We start from the raw sequence: 20,570 nt of genomic DNA on the forward strand, positions 1-20,570 counted from the left end.
TCTACAGTGTTCTGCCTTATGTAAAGACATGCAGGCTCTGAAAAGTCTTGGCTATCACCCTTGACTTTGTCTCAGTTACTCTGCCTCAATAGAATTTGGTTAGATTCTGTAGATCCCATTTTCTTAAGATAGATGGTGCTTAGGATATGCTGAGCCATAAAGAAAGCCAGAGGCATCATGTTCTTCTCTGTTTCGGAAATACTTTGGTCCAATCCTGTAAGCCTCTACTCTCATGAGTTGCCCCACTAAGCTCTTTGGAACAACTCACATGAATAGGATGGTGCAGGATATGGCCCTTCCCATGTGATTCAGAAGAGCTGAAAGTTGAGTTAGTTAGACTTCAGCACCTACATCCCAAACCACTGGCAAAATATAAAGTGTCTTATCTTGGTCAGGCCAGTGTTTCTTTCTCTTTGAGTGAGTGATCAACATTTCTTTTGATTCATCTTAAGGCAGGCAGCCAGTCTGAGACTCATCGGAGCTGCTTGGTAGCCTGGGTCCCACCACTTCCACCGTGAGGCCAGAGAAGTCTCTGAGCTTGGTTAATGTGGTCCCATAATTGTCACCATTTCAGTAAGATCAAAATGCTGCCACAGATGAAAAAATCCATGCAATGATGGGACCCAGTGAGAGGAGACAGCATGTTTATTAAGGAGAAAATGTTATCTGCTGACTGAGGATTAAGCCTGGCCTTCAGAAAGGTAGCACTTACAGATCTGAACCATTCTAAAAATCTACACCATTTCTTTTTCCTAACTAACATTATGGCCAGTTTCAAATCATCATGAGGATGCGCATTACTGTGAAGAGTGAAATGTGCTTTATGCTCCAGTCTGGGATGGAGACCATACATTGGGATGGAGACCATAAGTTTAACTGAAGCAGCCTGCTTAATTATTTATTTCTTTTGTAGATAAAAATAGAAGAGACAATATAGAGGTGGGTGATGTGGTGAGAGCAGCGTGGCCAGCTGAGGAGATATTTATTTTCCCATCTGGTGCCAGTCATGTGCTTTTGTACCATGATCATATCTGGGGGAAAATAGCATTTGAAAGGTCAAAAGTGAAATCTGGGTAAGGCAAACACACTTGGGTTTGGATTCTAACTGGGTTCACGGTCTCCACTGAATTTTAAAATCCCTCACACAAATATATGGAGGGCTCAACTTTTCAGGCCTCTCAGCTCTCATGAATTTGCCTGTGAAAAGCTAGTGCTGCACTGTCACAGTGGCCTCTTCCAGACATCTATGAGTTAATTTGTTGCTTAATGCTACTCTATACCTCTCAGTAGAGTTAATGGGAGTCACGTTGGTGAACAAGGAGCAGGGCATCACCGCTTGACTCTTTAAAAAAAAAAGCTGCAGCCTATTAGTTCGTGTTATACCTAAATCGGGAACTAAATTTCACTTAAGTTCAAGTAATTTTTTGAAATATTTTAGTGCAAAAACTATGGCTCAAAATGGTAACCCCCTGATTTCCCCCCCTCCTGCTTACACCATAGATCTATCTGAACCAACGTTTTTCTCCCAAGGAATTAGTGGGGAAAAAACTTTTCAAGTAAAGATCCTATGTGGCAAGTTCACATCAAAATTAGAAAGCTCTGGAAAAAAGTCAAATTTTGCCCTCTTTTAATATCCATGCAACACCACGGAAGTCAGCTGTGGGGCAGAATGTAAAAAGGAAACAGAGAAACAAGTATAATTGTGTGCTTGCCAACTGTAAGGCATATCCACGCTGCCCCCCAAATTAACGGCATTGTTGAACTTCACTGACTGGTAGCAGAGCGCATTGGGGTATTCTGAAATCCCTAATCTCACGTGACAGTAAACCACGTCCTTGGGGACCATCACTTCCAGAGCAGTAAAAATAGGAAGGGCCAGTGGCAATATGATTGAATGGAATGATCTAGTAGCCACAGTACAAGACTGTGTCAGCCCCCTGCGAATCACCTGTCCCTTATGAGGACTGAGCCAGTTCGCTACCTGCCAAAAACAGGGTGGATGGGCTAATCACTAGTCCCCCATGATACAGCGCAGTGGCCACAGGCCTATCGCCTGTTCCAAAACACCCAGAGGGAAAGGGATCAAGGGGCGAGTGGGCCTGCTCGGTAGCACTCTGAAAATAGAGTGGACTCAGTGTTGGGGGTGGGGGCCGTAATTAGTCTCTGGGCTGTTCCCCAAGAAGATTTTCAACCAGTTAGGAATTCTTCAGAGAGAGCCCCAAAACACACCCTGCTGCTCCCGGTCACTCCCCAAGATCTCTTACCCAGACATGTCAGACCCATGTAAAGGGTTGAATGTAGTTCAGTTTGAGTTTTGGTTGAGGCGTTGGTATCTGGTATATGCATGGATTTCTTATTCCTCTGAGCCCGTTCATCCATTCTTAGTCGTTACCCAAATCAGACTCTGGCCAGGGATATCGTCAGTCACGCTCCTAACGCTTGCTAAAAATGCCGTAGGCTCTTTAATGACCCCAAATGGGCAGGACCTCAATTTTCTCTCTTTGTAAAGGCTGCAGTTGCAGCAGTACATTGCTCCCAACACCATGCTTGGCAATGTATCAAATACTGACATAGAGAAGGGCTGCCTCCTGTTGGGCGACCAGACATCATGATATTTAGGTTTGTCTTGTGTCCCGACTGATGTACCATCGGGATGCCATTTGTCCCGATATTTTGCTTCGGGAGCCCTCTGGCTTTTTTTTTTTTTTTTTTTTGCTTGGGGCAGCAAAAAACCTAGAGCCGGCCCTGGTGGTGGGGGTAGGGTGGGGTTTGAGCCTGTGGCTGCCCCCCCCGCCAATGTGTCCTGATATTTTGTTCTTGTCATCTTGTCACCCTCGCCTCCTGAAACATCAATAGAGCTAGAAAGTCTCCGCTCCGATCCCTGGCTTTGTTCAGCTGATGAGAGCGGCTGGTGTGCGGCAGGGCAGGCACGGTTAACTAAATTACATGCTGAAGTAACTTTTGCTTGCAAGACTCATGTTAAGACTGAAACCTTGACTTTTCTCTCTTTAGCTCACATGGGATTTTTGCAGACAGGTAAAGGTTTTGTACAGTCAATAACCAAAATGGAAGCTTACACTGAAGTTTAATTTCCTTATCCATGATTGCACCATGGAAGACTAATGGAAATGTTATGCCTAGAGTGACAGATTTTATAACTTGCCAATTTCTTCAATAGTTTGGATCCACCACAGCTAAAAGTGAATACAGAAGAATTATATGAATAATTACATGAGCTGCCAAGTTAGAATGTATAACATCCTGGTATTTCCCATTTCCTGGGCTAAGAAGTACTACTGGCAGGCAGGCCTCAATGGACATTTTGCCTGTGTAAGAACTGCATGATTGGGACATTTATTTATATTGTTTTTTTCACAATGGAATGTGTGCATCCATTTTTGAAGACAACCACTATAAGAGGAATTTGAAATGCTCTAAGGAAATAATTTCCAGTATGACTAAATCACAAAAGATCCCTATACAGAGTAAAGCCCCCGGTTTATATTTTGGGGAAATGTATTATGTTTGAGGAAGAACATGAGAACAATAACTTTCTGTATCTCTAAACATCGTCAGTTTGAGACGGAACCTGTCCCCCCCTTTTCTTTTTTAAATGAGAAGCAATTATGCAGAAAAAGCACCCTTCAGTCTCTGTAAATGTTAATGTCTGCAAACCATTATTGTTGCAACATGGAACTGACTAACAAAGAGCACAATGATGCAGTGGTAGTTAAATCTGGTTCTCCCCTAGTGTTAGAATGTTATGGAAAAATATCAAAATTCTAGGGTAGACCAAAGGGCAGCAATGTAAAGTAATTTGCCGCTCAAAAGAAAAACCTTTTAACAGCTGTGTGCAAACATAATGGTTTGTTTGAGCTTGTTCAACTGTCATTAAGATGATTGTTTTTCCATAACAAACATAAATATGAAAAAAATGCAAAATTTTATGCTTTTGAGCTACCAAATTAATTATTTTACCCTCTCTCTTTTTCTTCTCTCCACCCCCATCTCCTTTCTGAGAGCTGGTTAGAGTCTAGAGGAATTTGGTAATGTGTCTGAAGCATCAAGTCTTTGCTTTAACTTCAAGAGATTTTACAGACACAAACAAAGCCTGTGGTGGTAATAATAAATATAGCCTATTTTTTAGCACCTTTCATTACAAAGGATCTGAAAGCATATTACAAACGTTTCAAACTATACACAAAGGTATACTTTCATTCCCCTTCCACACTCCACTGAAATGCAGCCACATCTGTGGTGAAAATGGTGGCTGTTTAACAATGCATGAAATACACTACTGCACAAGTTTATGAAAAGAACAAAAGAATACCATGTTCAGTTGAAACTACAGGCGGCGGTTGGGGTGGGGATTTAGGCAGGATTATAACTACCCATATTACAATGTGACTAGAATACGAAGGCTGTCACTCTTACTATGGCCAGGAAAGAAAGGAAGTGCCATGAGATTTTTTAACACTGTGACAAAAAGGAGGAAATGAGTTCAGCGGGAGCTTTCCAACGGTACAAAGGATAGTCAGTGTCCAACTCCCATTGAAGGTTAATGGTGCCTCTCTCATCTGTGTTTTGAAAAACCTCCTTTGAACTAATACTGTAAATAGAGTAGATGAACTGGGAATGTCAAGAGTTACTGCACTTGCATCCCAGTTGGTATGATTAGCAGGTGCTTTTTGGTGAAGTACCAGTCTTCACCACCTCCACCATGGGAGCAGAGGTCCTTTCATATGCAGGAACTGAGCATGTCTAACTAGCAACATTCACTTATGTAACAAATTGCAGTCACGTGAACATAGGAATAGAGTGGCGACTGAGTCCCAGATCCTCAAAGGCATTTAGGTGCCTAACTCCCATTGAAATCAAAGGACAGTTTACGTCTAAGGGTGAAACATATAATAGACAGACAGTCGTTTTGGAGAACAGTGACTTGGGAGAAGTAGCAGGAAGGAAAATTTCTGGCTGAAGATGTTTTGATGACATTTTGGCAGTGGAGTCAAACTTATGAAGTGTTTGCGTTGCTGCTTTTGTCACCATAACCTCTGTTCAGGAGAGTAAATACATGTTAATGTAATAGACTGGCAATCCAATATTGTGTGTGTGTGTGTGTGTGTGTTCCTCTCCTAATTTAGGTCTAATCCCACACCTGGAGCCCATTCTTTTCTGACCACTCTGTAATCATGACAACAATTAGAGGTTGGGACTGCAATTTTCCAGCTGAAGGAAAAGATGGTACCTTCTACAGAACGGTGCCTTTGCATAATTTGCTGGGGGCACTGGCTTAGTACTAAATCAGAGAGAAGAGTGTCGTCTATGGATTAACCAATATCACTTTCCTAACACCTCAGGTTTTCATGAGAAGTTGCCTAGCCAAGTTCTGATTAGCTCTAAACTTGCTCAGTTTATAACCTCTGCCAAGCTTGCAGCCCAGGATATATAAGGCTGCAGACACACTGTCACATATGCGCACTTGGTCTCAACTGGTTTAAATAATGACTCAATGGTTTACCAACAACCAGTTGAATTTAACTTTAACGTGCTAGTGTTAAGTCCTTTTAATGTTCAATAATAGCACTAATAATAATAATAAAAGCCTGCCTGATGAAATATAAAAAAATAATTATTTGCATTTCTTTACAGAAGTAAAATAAAATCGCAGTGCCTCTAATAGCCAAATTTCATGACTAATTAATAGTATTTGTAAGCTTTGGGTAGTTTCAGAAATAGGAACTAAACAGTTCCCAAAATGTCTTTGCATCTGTTTTTACATCTTGGTGACATAGTGCTAGTGAATCAAAGAACTGGTTGATAAAATCAAAATGTGGTACGTTATAGTTTACTCTCTTACATCTGAAATTACATATTGCCACAAGATGACAAACTTAATTCTTACAGATGCAGCTAATAAAGAAAATAGGGAAGCCTTATCCCTGGTGTGTATCTCAATAGATGTCAGTGGAATTACATCTGGCATGAATCTGGCCCTTTATTCTTATATCTTGGAAAGCCTGTTATGTTCTTGATGGCTTTGGTTTCCTGCAGCTTGCGTTTCATGTTCTTTGGGGTCGATCTTTCAACTCACTTTAATGCTTTGTCTTGGAATTGCCACAGCTACTGAAATAACCACTTTTTTTTTAGTTACTGAAGTAAATGACTCAGAGGTTCCCCACTTTGATTTTTGGATGGTTTGGGAAGCCTTTGGTAGTTTCTGTTAAATTTTAAAACCAATGTGAATATCATATTATAGTCAATCCCCTCCTTTCACCTTCCTGTACACTTCCAAAGTGAGTGTGTTTCAGTGGGATTCAGCATAACCTTCCCCCCAAAATTACACCTTTTTAACAGAAGGGTGGGGGCAAGGAAGTCTACCCCTTTAGAAAAGTCCCAAACATCAATAATACTGGAAATAGTTAAAGGATCCAGCCATTTATCCCTGCCATATAATCCTCTGTTGTTTGCTGTGGTGTTGAGTTCACACATGCTGCAGGAGACCGCTTAAAATGAAGTGGCCGATTAAGGTTTAGTAGGCAGTAGGGCGTGTTACAAATTGTTGTAATGAGCCATAAAACAAATGTCGCTGTTAAGTCCATGGTTTTTAGTGTCCACAGAGTTATGAATTTAAGTTTCCAGGCTTCTCTTTTGAAGGCGTGGCGGTTTCCTTTGAGGCTGAGGACTGAGAGGTCAGATATGGCGTGCTAACGTTGTGAAAAGTGTTCCCTCACACTGATAGGGTGTTTGTTTTTTAGCCTTTTTTCTCTGAGAGTTCATTTGCGAGTGTAGTGATTGTCCGATTTCATCCATAGGTAGTGTTGGGTCATTGAATGCACTGGACGAGGTACACTGCATGTTCTGATGGGCCTCTGTAGGACCCGAGGAACTTGAAAAGGGTATTGTGTGGTGTGAGCATTGTATCAGTGGAGATATATCTGCAGGTTTTACATCTGTTGTGCTGGGAGGATCTAGTGACACTTTGCTTTGGTATATTTGCTCCTTTATATATTCTCTACTCTTACACCATCATCTCACCCAGTTTATAGTACCCACTCAACCTTAACTTTGCCCTCTTGCTTTAGTCTGTATACGTAAATATGATACTGGATGCATGCTTTGCCATTGGTAGTAAAGATTATGAGAGGAATGTAGTCCCAAGCCACATTCAGTTTTGTCAGAGCACAATAGGTCTGATGTTATGAAGTGCTGTTGGATAGAAGAATGTTTTTATGAGCAGAAATAAAATAATTGGTCTCTCTGGTGTTATGAAGTGTGTGGCAAATATCATGGTGCAAGCTTGTCTAATTTTATAGACCTTATCTGTGATCATTCTAATAACTATCCTTTTTTGTATTGATTAATGGTGCAGTATTCTTGTATATTGTAAATAGATCCCTTAAATAGGCATAAGATTTTTATATTCTCCTAGTAATTTTGACTTGTGCATATATTATTGCATATTTTCAGGGGCAATGCTAAGCCTAGATGGAAAGTGTAAGCCAAGTAGGATGATGGCAAGAGAGGAAGGATTATATGACAATGGGGATGTGGCTGGATCTCTTTATTTCTCATTTACAGATTTGGTAGTGTTTGGAATGTTTATTGCCTGTAATTTTTTGGTGGTGATTAAGAATTCAATCTTAATTCTTTTGAACAAATGATTTCGGGGGAATTCTCTTTGTTTTAATAAGTGACAAAGATCTGAATTGGGTTTGGTGGATAATTTCTGTATGAGGCTCCTTAAAGCAGGGCTCACTCCTGCAGGTATCAGCAAATCTGTAAGAGGCATGTGAGTGTGGCGTTATACCTGGGTGGGAAAAGGGGATTGATAAAGGAGACTTATCTGCATTGAAAGCTTGGAGCACTTAGTTTGTCGAAAATCTGCAGAGTCTCCCTCTATGCCTCATTTATGTGCATCCCAGTTCCCGTCGTACCCTATTGCCATCGCTCCTTTCACACTCTTTATTGTTATTGAATGGCCAGATGTTGCTTCCTTTTGGATTCACTTCATGCCACTTTTAATTTTGTCCTGTATTCAGATACAAAATGGTATGTGTCCTAAAATAGATCAGACAGGAAGTCTCCCATACAACCTTGCTGAGGACCCTCTTGTGTGCCCATAGGCAAAATTCCCATTGATTTCCTTATCCTCATATACTGCCTGAGAGTTTTGCAGAACTAGGAATCTAACTTGAAAATCACTGATGTGTATGTTAAACCTAGAGATTGCTAGTCCCTCTTGAAAGGAAGAAGGAGAAGCGTTCTTTTCAAGCCCAGGAGAGGATATTATCTGTATTCTGGACTCCAGAGGATTGTACAATGAAAGAGAGACGAGACCACTCTCCTAGCCCCTGGTCTGGTAAAGGCAATGAGTTAACCGTTGCCGGTTACAAGCTATTCAAGTGATAATACTTTATTCACTTTAATAAGAAAAGCATTTTTTTCAATGTGGTCAGACTGTGGATGAAGAGCTATTGGAAGCCAGAGCAGATCTCACCCAGAGCTGAGGCAAAGCAAGGAGATATATATTATATATATAGATATATATATAATATAAATGACTCTATAATTTAAAAAAATAATGACTTTTAAATTAGTTTTTATTAATAGCATTGACACACTGCCATAAAAGGTGTTCATAAATATGTTAATAAAATGTGTGGCATTAATGAAAAAAACTTTCTATATAGAGTGAATAATTTAAGAGATTGCTACTACACCATTAATTATATTTAAATATTAAAATGATTAATTATTGCAGCTAAAATAGGCATTAGGAAAGCTCACATTTTGACTGGTCAATAAGTAGCTGTCATTCTTAGAACTGCTTGGTTAATACTGGGGGCATGGTTTGCTGAACAAAAGTAGCCTCAACTTACAGTGTTTGGACAGTGTATGAGTTGCTGAATAAATGAACTTCCATAGGAAGCTGATCCTGTGAGGTGCTGATCATCATTAACTTCCATTTAAGGATTCAGTTCAGCAAAGCAAGGTGTTTAAGCCCATCCCTACAGAACAAAGCACTTAAGTCTGTGCCTAAGTGCTTTGCTGAATAGGCTAGACTGCTGAACCGGGGTGTAAGAGAACACCTCTCAAGGACTAGGATACTGGGAATTGAAGGTTGACAGCAGCACCTGCGATCAGGTTGGTTGTTATGACTATCGGCTAATCAGGGTGTCAGGTTTTCTAATTCTTTTTTAGAATGTCGGACAGAGTCTCCTGCAAAAAAAGACCAGTATAATGAGAGAGAAGTCAGTGAATGGGTGATCTTAACATTTTCATATTCAGTGCATAGTTTATAAGTACAATCCAAATATTGATGGAAAGCCCAGACACTTAGAAAACTGGGTAATGTACACAATTCCACTTGCAAAACTGTTCCAGTATGTAAAATGTTCTGTAGTCATCTTTGTTTAAACAATATGTTCCAGTAAGTTTTTCAAAATTACTAGATAGTACTGAAAAAGTGTCAGAGACCTCATGCTGCTGAGTTTTTAAAAAAATATAGTTATATTTGTTTGAAAGGTTTTCAAGCTAAGAATTACAATTTCAATGGAATTTGGATCCAGGACAGATGTAAAGAACTCAACTATCTTCCAATTGCTGTTGGCTCAGGAACCAGCAGTTGAGAAAAAGATCACAAATAAATTGGGAGAGTTTCAAAAGTGGGGAGAGAGGATCACTTGGTACTCCTGAAAACAGGCCTGCCTTTCCTTTCCAGTTGACTGGACTTGCACTTCCTACATGGCTCTGCAAATCTCTTGGAAGCTGTTGGCTTCTAGGTGCTAAAGACTATTTTACTAAGGGGTTATCTTTGAAATTCATTATTATGTTTAATAGCTCTCAGAAGCGCCAGATCTATATCTCTTCTTTACTGAATGTGTGCTTCTGTGTTTGCACATCTGGTTGCTTACGGTACTGCATCCGTTACTAAGAGAGGTGGTGGCTGTTTATTTTCTCATGTATATCATTGAGCAAGCTGAAAAGCCAATGTTTTTATACTATTATGAAATGAGAATGTGGAGCGGATGAGTGGATCCAAGACACTGCATCCCACCTTTGAACACTCTTTAGCTGTATCCCACAAGCAGTAAGTTGTGTCACTGGGGTTGTCTACACGGTATGGCAGTGCACATCAGTGGGATGTAAATTCCAATGTGCATCACTGTGTTACACACTAACTGATGCCTGTGGACCCTGCTGCTGCATGCTAAAAGTTTCCGAGTGCACATTAATGTTGTCCTGTTTCAAACAATACTATGTTAACACACACTAGGGAACTTTTAGTGATTGCCAGCAGGGTCTACACAGGCCAGTTAGTACACACAACACATTGGTGTGCATTAGAATTCACACCCCACTTATGCACAGTACTACACTGCATAGACAAGCCCATTGTCTTTCCAGGGACGTAGCCTCCATTTTTATGCACAAAGGTGTGAAGTGTCCAACCTGAGACACCTGAAAGGGGTCTGTTCTATAGAGGTGGGTGCTCAGCACTTTCTGAGAATCAAGTCTCTTTAAGGTGATTCAAGTTGGGCACTCCAAATCACTAGTCACTTTTGAAAATTCAGACCACTGGGGCCCAGTCTGCTAGGTGCTACACATCTTAAGTGCCTCCCAGAAAACCTACATCCAGCTGAGACAGCATGAGGTGGAAGTTAGATGCCCCTAAAGTTGGCTAATTCAATTACCTACAGAGACATGGTCTGCAGAGCCTCCATTATAGGAGCTGTGCTGGGGCTTTCTGGGGAGGAGGAGTTCATGGCCTGCATGTTTACACAATATGCTCCTGGATCAGCAATGTCCCTTAAACATGGCTATCTATATACAAAGGGCCCCAGTACACATGGTCCTAACAAGAATAACTTCACAGACGTGAGGAGGAGTGAGCTGTGGGTGGAGGGGGGAGGGAAAGCATGTTTGGGCACTCCAGCCCATAAGGGGTTACTGGATTCCTTCCTGTCACATGGCTGAGCTGGGTGAGGTTATAAAAGGAAAAAGGAAGTTAGTGCAAAGAGGTTATTGTAGGGGAAGGATGTGAACTCTCCCCTCCCAGCTGATTAGGCCTTGAGTGGTTATTACCCAGTAACTGGAGTTGAGTTGTTCTGGCTTTGAGTTTGTGTTTTGGAAATACAGCAAGCAAATACAATGAGAAAAGGGCTAAGAAGAGACCTTTAGTTGGTACTTTATTTTTCCTTACAGGGTAGGTGAGTCTGGATGCCAGTTTATGTGACCCAACCACGGATAAATGCTCAAGGGTAAGGTTTGTCATGTATTTTATTCACTTTAATTTAGCTGTGAACATATACACTTGGTAGGGTACTAGCAAATCTACTGTAGCATATTATATAAAAATAATTAAGGCTTAGTAACAAGAGAACTCACTGTACAGCACTCTTAAATCTCTGCTCAGATGTGGAGATGGGCTGCCAATTTTTATATGAATTATAATGTGTGTGGATTAGTGAGGTTCTACTTTAATAAAAATAATTAACTTAGTCTTTAAGTAGAATTTTTCATCTTTAAGGTATTTTTTAAGCATTAATTCACCTTTACAACACACCCACGAAGTATGTAAGTAAATATTATCATCCCCATTTTACAGATGGGTGAGGTGGGTTAGAGTGTTTTAAGTGACTTGGTCAAGGTCACAGAGGCAGTCAGAGCTGCTCTTTTGTCCAGGAGTCGTACATTCAAAAAATAAAGGCCCTATAGCAGTTCTCCGGAAGATCAGACATACTGCAACAAAACCCATGAAAACGTTCCCCCTTTTCTTTCCATCTCTCCAAATGGCATTTTATGCTTTCAGTTCTACAGTGAAAGATACAAAATTCCGATATAAAAAGGGCAATTGATCTTTTAAAATATAAAATTTGCTGTTACATAAGACAGACAATAGATACCTTTCATTTTTCCAACTGAAGAATGTTCTCCTCTCTCATCAGCTGCTACATATTTGTTAAACGCTATGGATTTGTTTGTAAAACACATTTTAATACTGAATTTTGTCCTTGAATAGTTTTTACCCACAGGTCTAAAAACTGATAGAACCTTTTGGAGTTCATATTCAAATTGCCTGATGGTTTTAGGCCACTTTTATCAACCAGTATTTTGATTCATTTAGTTAGTCCCTCTTTTTTCCCACACCACAGGTTCCTGAAATTAAGTCGGTGTTGCTAGAAATAAGAGGATGGCTATTGGGAATGCAGCATGAATACGAAGGAATGTTCTCAACTCAGTCAAGGTGGTCACATAAGGAAAGGGCACTGTTTCAAAACGACCCTATTGTGTTTTGCTTCTCCCATCGTTGTCTGATATATGGGACAGTTCAAGTTCCCAATACCATTCAACACTGTGCTCTAGAGATTTATAAGACAGGCATTTCAAAAGAATGAACTGGATTATCTGATTAGTACTCTCAACAGGCATGAGTATCTGATGTAAGAGTAAAAAGAAAAGGAGGACTTGTGGCATCTTAGAGACTAACAAATTTATTTGAGCATAAGCTTTCACTGAGTGCATCCGATGAAGTGATCTGTAGCTCACGAAAGCTTATGCTCAGATAAATTTGTTAATCTCTAAGGTGCCACAAGTCCTCCTGTTCTTTTTGCAGATACAGACTAGCACGGCTGCTACCCTGAAACCTGATGTAACAGTATGAGTCAAGACGCATTAGCCAATTACTGTGCAAATGTAACAATTTCTAAACATGTAAAGAAGTAGATACATGTGGTGTTTACTTTGTGCTCACAGTCAATACCAGGCAGGCAAACACACAGCATAGCTTCCTAATTTTGTCATGTATTACACAATGGATAATACAGGGCTCACCACTTAAAAAAAAAAAAAAAAAAAAAAAGGCACTGTTCATCATTGCCACACTGAGGATCAGAAGCCCCCCCCCACCCCCCCGACATGTCTATCTAGGGTATGTGTAACTTGACTTTGATGTGCTTTCCATATCAAATTCAAGCTTGTGGGCATCCCCTTCAAGGCCCATTACTATTTCATCCTGCTCACGTCTCTGATCGTCTCCTGCCATTCCTCCTTCTGCTGCTTTGCTCCGTCTTTGTCTCCCTTCTGTCTACTCCATTTATCTCCTTCTTCCATGCTTGTCCTCTTGCCTGCTTTTTGTGCCGCACTCCTTCCTAGAATGGCCTCCCTGCAACCACTCTCTCATTGCAAGTCCTTCTTAAAACTCGCCACCTATGCCGTAGGTGTCAGGTTTCTGTGTATGTTACTTGGGTCTATACACTGCACAGTGGCTCAGTGCTGCTTATTTGGTTATCCAAATGCACAATGTTTTTTAAAAGGGATGCTGGTCAGCAAAATCCAGGGGGAAAAAGCGTATCAAGACATTTTTCCTCCTAACGTCCAAAATACTTTGTGATGATAGGCATACACTGTATCATTACATGTATTCACTAGAGCAGTTTTTAATCATTTGGACATTTACTTACTTGACTGTTGGTATTTGTAGGGCAGAGGTCACCAGCCGGTTGATTGCGATCGACTGGTCGATCCTGGAGCTTCTGCCAGTCGATCGTGATCTCCGGCCACTAAAAGTCCAGTGGTGCAGCGAGGCTAAGGCAGGCTCCCTGCCTGCCCTGGCCATGTGCCGCTCCCGGAAGCGGCCAGCACGCCCCTAAGGCCCTGGGGGAGAGAGGGAGGCAGGGGTCTCCGTGCACTGCTCCTGTCTGAAAGCACTGTCCCTGCAGCTCCGATTGGCCGGGAACGGGGAACTGTGGCCCCGGGAGTTGCAGGGGCGGTGCCTATAGAGAGGGGCAGCATATGGAGCCATGTGCTGCCCCCCCACCCAGGGGCCGCAGGGGCGTCATGACCAATTCCAAGAGTGGCGTGGGACCAGGGCAAGCAGGGAGCCTGCATTAGCCCCGCTGCGCCACTGACCAGGAGGCACACGAGGTAAGTGCCGCCTGGAGGGAGCCAACACCCCTCCTGCACCCCAACCCCCTGTTCCAGCCCTGAGCCCTCTCCCAGAGCCAGCACACCAAACCCCCTCCTGCACCCAACCCCCCTGCCCCAGCCCAGTGAAAGTGAGTGAGGGTGGGGAGAGCGAGCGACAGAGGAGGGGGGATGGAGTGAGCAGGGTGGAGCCTTCGGGAAGGGGCAGGGCCTCGGGAAGGGGTGGGGTAGATCCTGGGTTGCACTTAAATTCAAAAAGTGATATTGTGTGTAAAAAGGTTGGAGACCACTGTTGTAGGGCATCAGGGCAGCTGATCTTATAATTACACATGCAATAAGAAAAGTCCAGGAAATTCATTCACTTTTGTTATGAGCTTTAGATTTCACTGTTAAAGCAAGTCAGGGATTCAGCTCAATTTTACTAAGCAAGCAATTTTTGATGAGCCCAAAAAATACTGTATTCAATAAGAAAAGATTTTTTTCAAATAAATATAAAGCTATTATCTTGGCTATTAATATTGAATTATTCATTAAGCTGTTACAAAAGGTGCAAGCTGAAATGTCCTGAATATAGATACTGAAGAGATGGGTGGATTTTAAGAAATACTCTAAGTGAAATACTAATTACATTAAAATAAATAGCAGTACAGCAGTACTTTCTTAGTTAATTTCCACAGCATGCTTTCTGCTTCTAAGACGGTCAGTTGATATCACACCTTGTTGCTTTTTAAAGGGACTGAGTAAATGAAGGACTAGGCAACGGAACCCTGTCCTTTGTCTGAATATAGGTCAAGACAGAAGTGATTGGAAGTTGTTACCATCTGATGACTATTCATGGACTATGTGAACTGTGCTGGTACCTTCAGTTCATTTTCATTTTCGTAGACTTACAGATTCTAAGAGCAGACGGGACCACTGTGATCATCCAGGCTAGCCTACTGTATAGCAAATGCTGTAGAACTTCCCCAAAATAATTTCTAGAGCAGATCTTTTATAAATTATTTTGAGGAAGTTTTAAAAACATATGTTTAATAGAAGCTGAAAATTCCATCCAACAAAGGTTTTTATTTTGATGACTGACACCCTGTCTCTGTCAAGTTTTGGCTCCAAGAAAAGTTCTAATAGGGCCAAATAATAATTAGAACATCGGCAGCCACTCATCCATAGTTGAGTTACTGAGTACTACTAAATTAAGATACATTGATAGAGGATGCCAACATCTACCAGTTTTAGGAGGGAACAACTTTCCTTCCCATGCTTTTTATCCTAAAGCAACAAAAAGTAATTTGAACATGTACGTGTGTGTGTGTGTATATACGCACTACAAAGTCATGGTTATATAAGATAGTTTTCATGATGGAGCCAAGGTCACCTAACTTGCTCTATTTGTGACTATAGACTTACAAGATGAATCTGATATAGCTATCTAGTGCAACTCTCTGTCTGCATGACCTCGCCTCTCAGTATCTTGAAAGATGACCTATTGTGACTTTGCCAATGAACATGAAGCAGAAGTGAGGTGTAAAATGGTACAGTTCTGATTTCCACGCTACTAAGAAATTAATTCCCTTACTGAGACCCCTCAGTACTGTCTCAGACGTTCAAACAAATCTGAGTACTGGATACAAGTGTAAAATCTGTTAGTGCAATGGTTTTCAAAAGGCCTCTAAAACTGTGCCAGCAAAATATATGGGTATATCAGTTTGTAGATGCAAATTCACATTTGGGGACACAAACTGGATGCCTGCATTTGCAAAGGACAATCAGATGGGTAACTAACTGATCTGCATTCACAATAACAGACTGCTGCCCTCCACCCCCGCTCCCAAATGAGACTGCATATTTTGTGAGAACATTGTTAGAGGATCTGAAATGTTGGCCTTGTCCAGTATTTGGAGGAGATTTTCAAAGGCCCAAATGGCAGTTAGGCACCTTTGGAAATCTCCCTCTCTGTTCCCAACCTTTCTGCTTTAAGTGTTTGAGATTGTTCTGCTAGTAGGCCACAGTTTTAATGAAAATATTATGTTATACAAAGTTATTATGTGAGAGACTTCCATAACTGTTAAATGTACCAGCAGAGATTACTTTTGAGATTTCTCTGATGACCACAATCAAATGAACCAGGAAAAATAAATGTTTCCCTTCAGGTATCATTTCTGGGCTGTGGCTATATATTATACATTGGGTAAGTTTGAACAAACTATGCAGTAAGACCGGATTTATGAAGGAAATAACTTGAAACTGAGTGCAAAGCTGTGCCATCTGAATCAGCTTCTTTGTGTTTGAAATTGTATTACAGAATGTTCCAACGAAAGCACAGGAACATTATTTTAGGTCAAGATATAACTTCCATCTTCACATTAACAGTATTTTGGGGAGCCAAGTACCATCAGAAAGGGGTAAAACTATTGCATCGGCTTCTAAGTACTTTGGTTACTCTTCTAGGAAAGTTGTCTTTATAGCATGAATCTTTGTTACAAATACAAGAAGCTACCTTCTCAGAGGGACATAGCTGGGCTTCTCCCACTAGCAGCAGTGGAAGTTACAGGGTTACACTCCCATCTAGGAAATTAAAATACATTCTTAAGGATTTAAAATAGATAGGTATTCTCTTTAGGTGATTAGGTTCTCAGCTATAAAGAACAGTCCAATATAGTAGGAGCCGCTGAACAAGCTAGTGTGTAAGAAAAAGTAGGAAAAGCCTCAGTTAAAACAGTTGCGTGAAAGAAAAGCATATTAGAAAATGATAATATACATGCAGAGTTTACAAACCGTGTCTTTAGGGTGGCCCAATAAGTAGAAATATGGGGACCCATGCTTGTCACTTTTCATGCACATGGAGAGACTGGAAGGTACCATTCCTAAAGGAAGGGGAGGAACAGCCTAGGACCAATCATTAGAATTAACAGAACCAGTGACAAAGATATATTACTATTGTTAGAACAAAGAATCCTTAGTAAGTTTAGAACAGCTGAGTAAAAAGCTTATAAATACAGGAAAAAGACTTTCTGTAAAGCCAAGACTAACAAGCATGCAGTAAGTCATCATATTAGTGAAAGATTGAGGTACTATACATATATATTTGAGAAGCAGATTCTGCTGAACTGTGGAAGACATCTTGAGGTGCTTTTTAAAGGAGCTGTAACTCATAAAATTGAAGGGTTTTATTAAATTCCAAAATCATAAAGAAAATTCCTTCATATCAAAAGTCTTTATATTGGTATCAGCTCTGTCATTTTCAGTGTTGGTCACTGTGGCTGTGCTGAAACTCAAACAGTTGAGCTTCCCCAGGGCTTCTTGAAAAATGAGTCACTGCTAATTCCAGCACTTGTGTATACTGAAACTTTACATTGTAACTAAATTACAAAAACCTCTCGCCCTTAAATAACTAGCAATGTACTAAGACCTCAATTCTGCAAAGATTTAGGCATGGGGGTCCCACTTCCAAGCATTTATTAGGTCGTGTTTGGCAAGCCAGATGCCTAAAAATGCAGTCTACTTTTCATAAGACTGCAGAACTGTTTTTTAAGCAAAGTCATATCAGGAAAAAATCTTTTGTGTGAATTCATGAATTACAGCTTGTATCAAGCCCTTGAAATCACCAGTAAATTAAAACACACATGAAAGACATAAAGAGTGTCAATGAAGGTTCCTTTAAGAAGTGGATTGGACCCACTAGGAACTTGTCCCATTAAATATTTCCACTGGTCTCAGAATGATTAACAAGTAGGAATGAGGTGCCCAGGTAGCACTTCCAGGACATGCATATGGTGTTGTGTGCTGGGAGTAACTGGGAGGCAGGAAGGGGATTAGAAGTTCTCGTCAGAGAAACAATCCTGTTGGAAGCTGGAAAAATAGGATCTGTAAAGCTGGAGGAAATAGGGCCAATGCTGACCACATGAGAGAAGAAAAAAATCTGAATTTGAGTAACAGTCATGCATCATTTATTAGTTTGTATAAATAATTATGTTCATAACTCTAACTGCAGAAAAGAATGGGCAACTGACTGCCTGCAGCCGTGAAGGAAAAAGGACTGTTGTGACCCAGTATCTCTAATCAGTGATTGAAAGAAATCTGAGAGAGGATTCAGCTAACTCTCAGTATGGAAGGGATGGCGATCTCCTTGGCATGGAAATATAAATATCATGCTACTACATGGGCCATAGATAAATAATGGCACAGCACATCGCTGGGGCTGTAGTGTCAATAGAGAGCAAATAAGTCACTCGGAGATGTGATTCAGCTTTGCCTATAAAGCTGAGCTTTGTAGCGGAGGATGGATCCATGGAAAGAAATAACTTAAACTAAAATGGTGGGTAGCACCTTTTCCTATCAATAGGGCCCTGCCAAGTTCCTGGTCCACTTTGGTCAATTTCACGGTCATAGGATTTTAAAAATTGTAAATGTCATGATTTTAGCTATTTAAATCTGAAATTTCACGGTGCTGTAATTGTAGGGATCCTGACCGAAAAAGGAATTATGGGGGTCGCAAAGTTATTCGAGGGGGGATTGTGGTACTGATACCCTGGTGGTGGTGGGACTGCCTTCAGAGCTGGGCAGCGGTGGCTGCTGGCAGGGAGCCCAGCTCTGAAGGCAGAGCCACCGCCAGCAGCATCACAGAAGTAAGGATGGCCTGGTGTGGAATTTACACCTTTACTTCTGTGTTGCTGCCTCAGTCAGCGGCTGCCCAGCTCTGAAGGCAGCAGCGCAGAAGTAAGGGGGGCATGGTATGGTATTGGCACCCTTACGGCTGTGCTGCTGCTGGTGGGGTGTGGCCTTCAGAGCTGGGCATCTGACCCATAGCTGCCACTCTCCAGCCACCCAGCTTTGAAGGAAGCACAGAAGTAAGGGTGGGAATACCGCGATCCCCCTGCACCTCCCTTTTGGGCCAGGACCCGCAATTTGAGAAATGCTGGTCTCCCCTGAAATCTGTACAGTATGGGGTAAAAGCACACAAAAGACCAGATTTAATTGGGTGGGGAGGGAGACAGATTTCATGGTCCATGATCCATTTTTCACGGCCGTGAATTTGGTAGGGCCCTACTCCTGAGTGAGAAGATGAGGTAAAGATTTCTCACTGTGAACTTCTTAGGTGATCTCAATTGAAGTCGGACAGACACTAACTCTAATGTTTTCAGAAGAGGAATGGGCAGTAGCTGGGAGACTTACACTGATATTAATGGGAGTGACACCACAAAATATTAACTTTTAATTTAAAAATATTTATTTTGATTTATCTGCACCCCTAGGTGGTTATATATTATTTATAAGAACACATAAAAACGGTCAATGTAATTCATCATCCTAACCCATCACCAGTGAAACCCTGCCTCCCCCAAGCACATCCCCAAAATCATTTTCTTTTATATAATTGCATGTATTGAAGTAGAAACTTTTAAAAAGTTTATTCTTTAGTCTACCCTATATTTTTAATGTAATCCTCCAGGACATTGCATTTCAGTAAGAATCTTTTTTTGTTGTAAATAAGGGCATCTTTGTTTTGGAGGTAGGCACCCAACTCCAGTTCCCAACTTCAGATGCCTAGGGTATGCTGCACATGATCATTAGATGAAAAACTGAACTACTTGCAAAAAACATGAAATCAGAAACTGAAATTAAAGTTCAGGAGGTAGGAATTGTTTAAACTGTATACTTCCTGTTGCAAATTCTAGGACAGTCATTTTTAAGTCATTCAGGGCCTGATTCATCTTCCAGGAAAGACTCCCATAGACTTCAATGGAAACTGTCTGGGGTCGATAGAACTTACAACAGAGTTTTGCCTGTGCGTGGAAGTTGTATGTGTAACCCACAATTGGAGTTTGGAAGCTCATGGAACTCTGGACTGAACTTCTAGGGGGACCTACCCTATGTACTACAACAGTAATGGCTACCAGAGCCTGCTTACACCATTTCCCAGCATGCTTTGAGTCAGGAGTGGGGACAGAATAGAGTGTGGGACTCCGTAGGGAGATGTAGACAAGTAGTTTTCTGGGCCAATGATGATGAGCAGGGGCTGCTCAGCCCCTCGGTGGGAGGAGTCAGCCTTACTCAGAGACAGAGACTAGTTTTAGGCCTTGTCTACACTACAGAGTTTTGGTGACAAAAATTATGCCGCTTTAATTAAACCGCTTTTGCATATCCACACTATGGTCCTTGTGTTGGCAGAGCACATCCATACTAGCAGCTCTTGCATTGACCCAGAGAGCAGTGCACGTGGGTAGCTATCCCACTGTGCAACTGGCAGCAGGGTGCTTTGGGAAGGATTTGCAATGCCTTATGGGGCAGGTACAGCATCACATGATACAGGTTTCTTAATCCCATCGTTCCATGGGCATTTTACCAGATACACTGCAATTGAAAAGTGGCTGGCTATGTGGGAGCGAGACAGGAACAGTGTGTGTGTTGGGGGAAGTATGTGAGAGATGGTGTGTGGGTGGAGGCTATATGTGAGAGACACAGAGTTTGTGTGGGGGGAGAGCGTGTTGGCATGCTCTCTCTTTACGTTCAGACATCAGCAACCAATGAGACATCAGTGACCTGAGCAACCAGAGGCAGGAGAAGGGGAACACCTCCCCCCCGCCCCATCAACCCCTGGCTCTGCCCAGCACAGCAGTCTCCTCCGCCCAACCCCACCCACAGCC

The 20,570-nt window shown here is 41.5% G+C and overlaps 1 protein-coding gene across 1 annotated transcript in view; it reads right to left on the reverse strand.

The window, feature by feature from the left end:
• The window catches only part of MAGI2 (membrane associated guanylate kinase, WW and PDZ domain containing 2), a 1,194,001-nt gene that overhangs the window by 1,454 nt on the left and 1,171,977 nt on the right, over positions 1-20,570 (reverse strand). The window lies entirely within an intron of this gene.

The sequence above is a fragment of the Eretmochelys imbricata genome, chromosome 1, assembly GCF_965152235.1.
Source record: "Eretmochelys imbricata isolate rEreImb1 chromosome 1, rEreImb1.hap1, whole genome shotgun sequence".
In the NCBI taxonomy this organism is placed as follows: domain Eukaryota; kingdom Metazoa; phylum Chordata; order Testudines; family Cheloniidae; genus Eretmochelys; species Eretmochelys imbricata.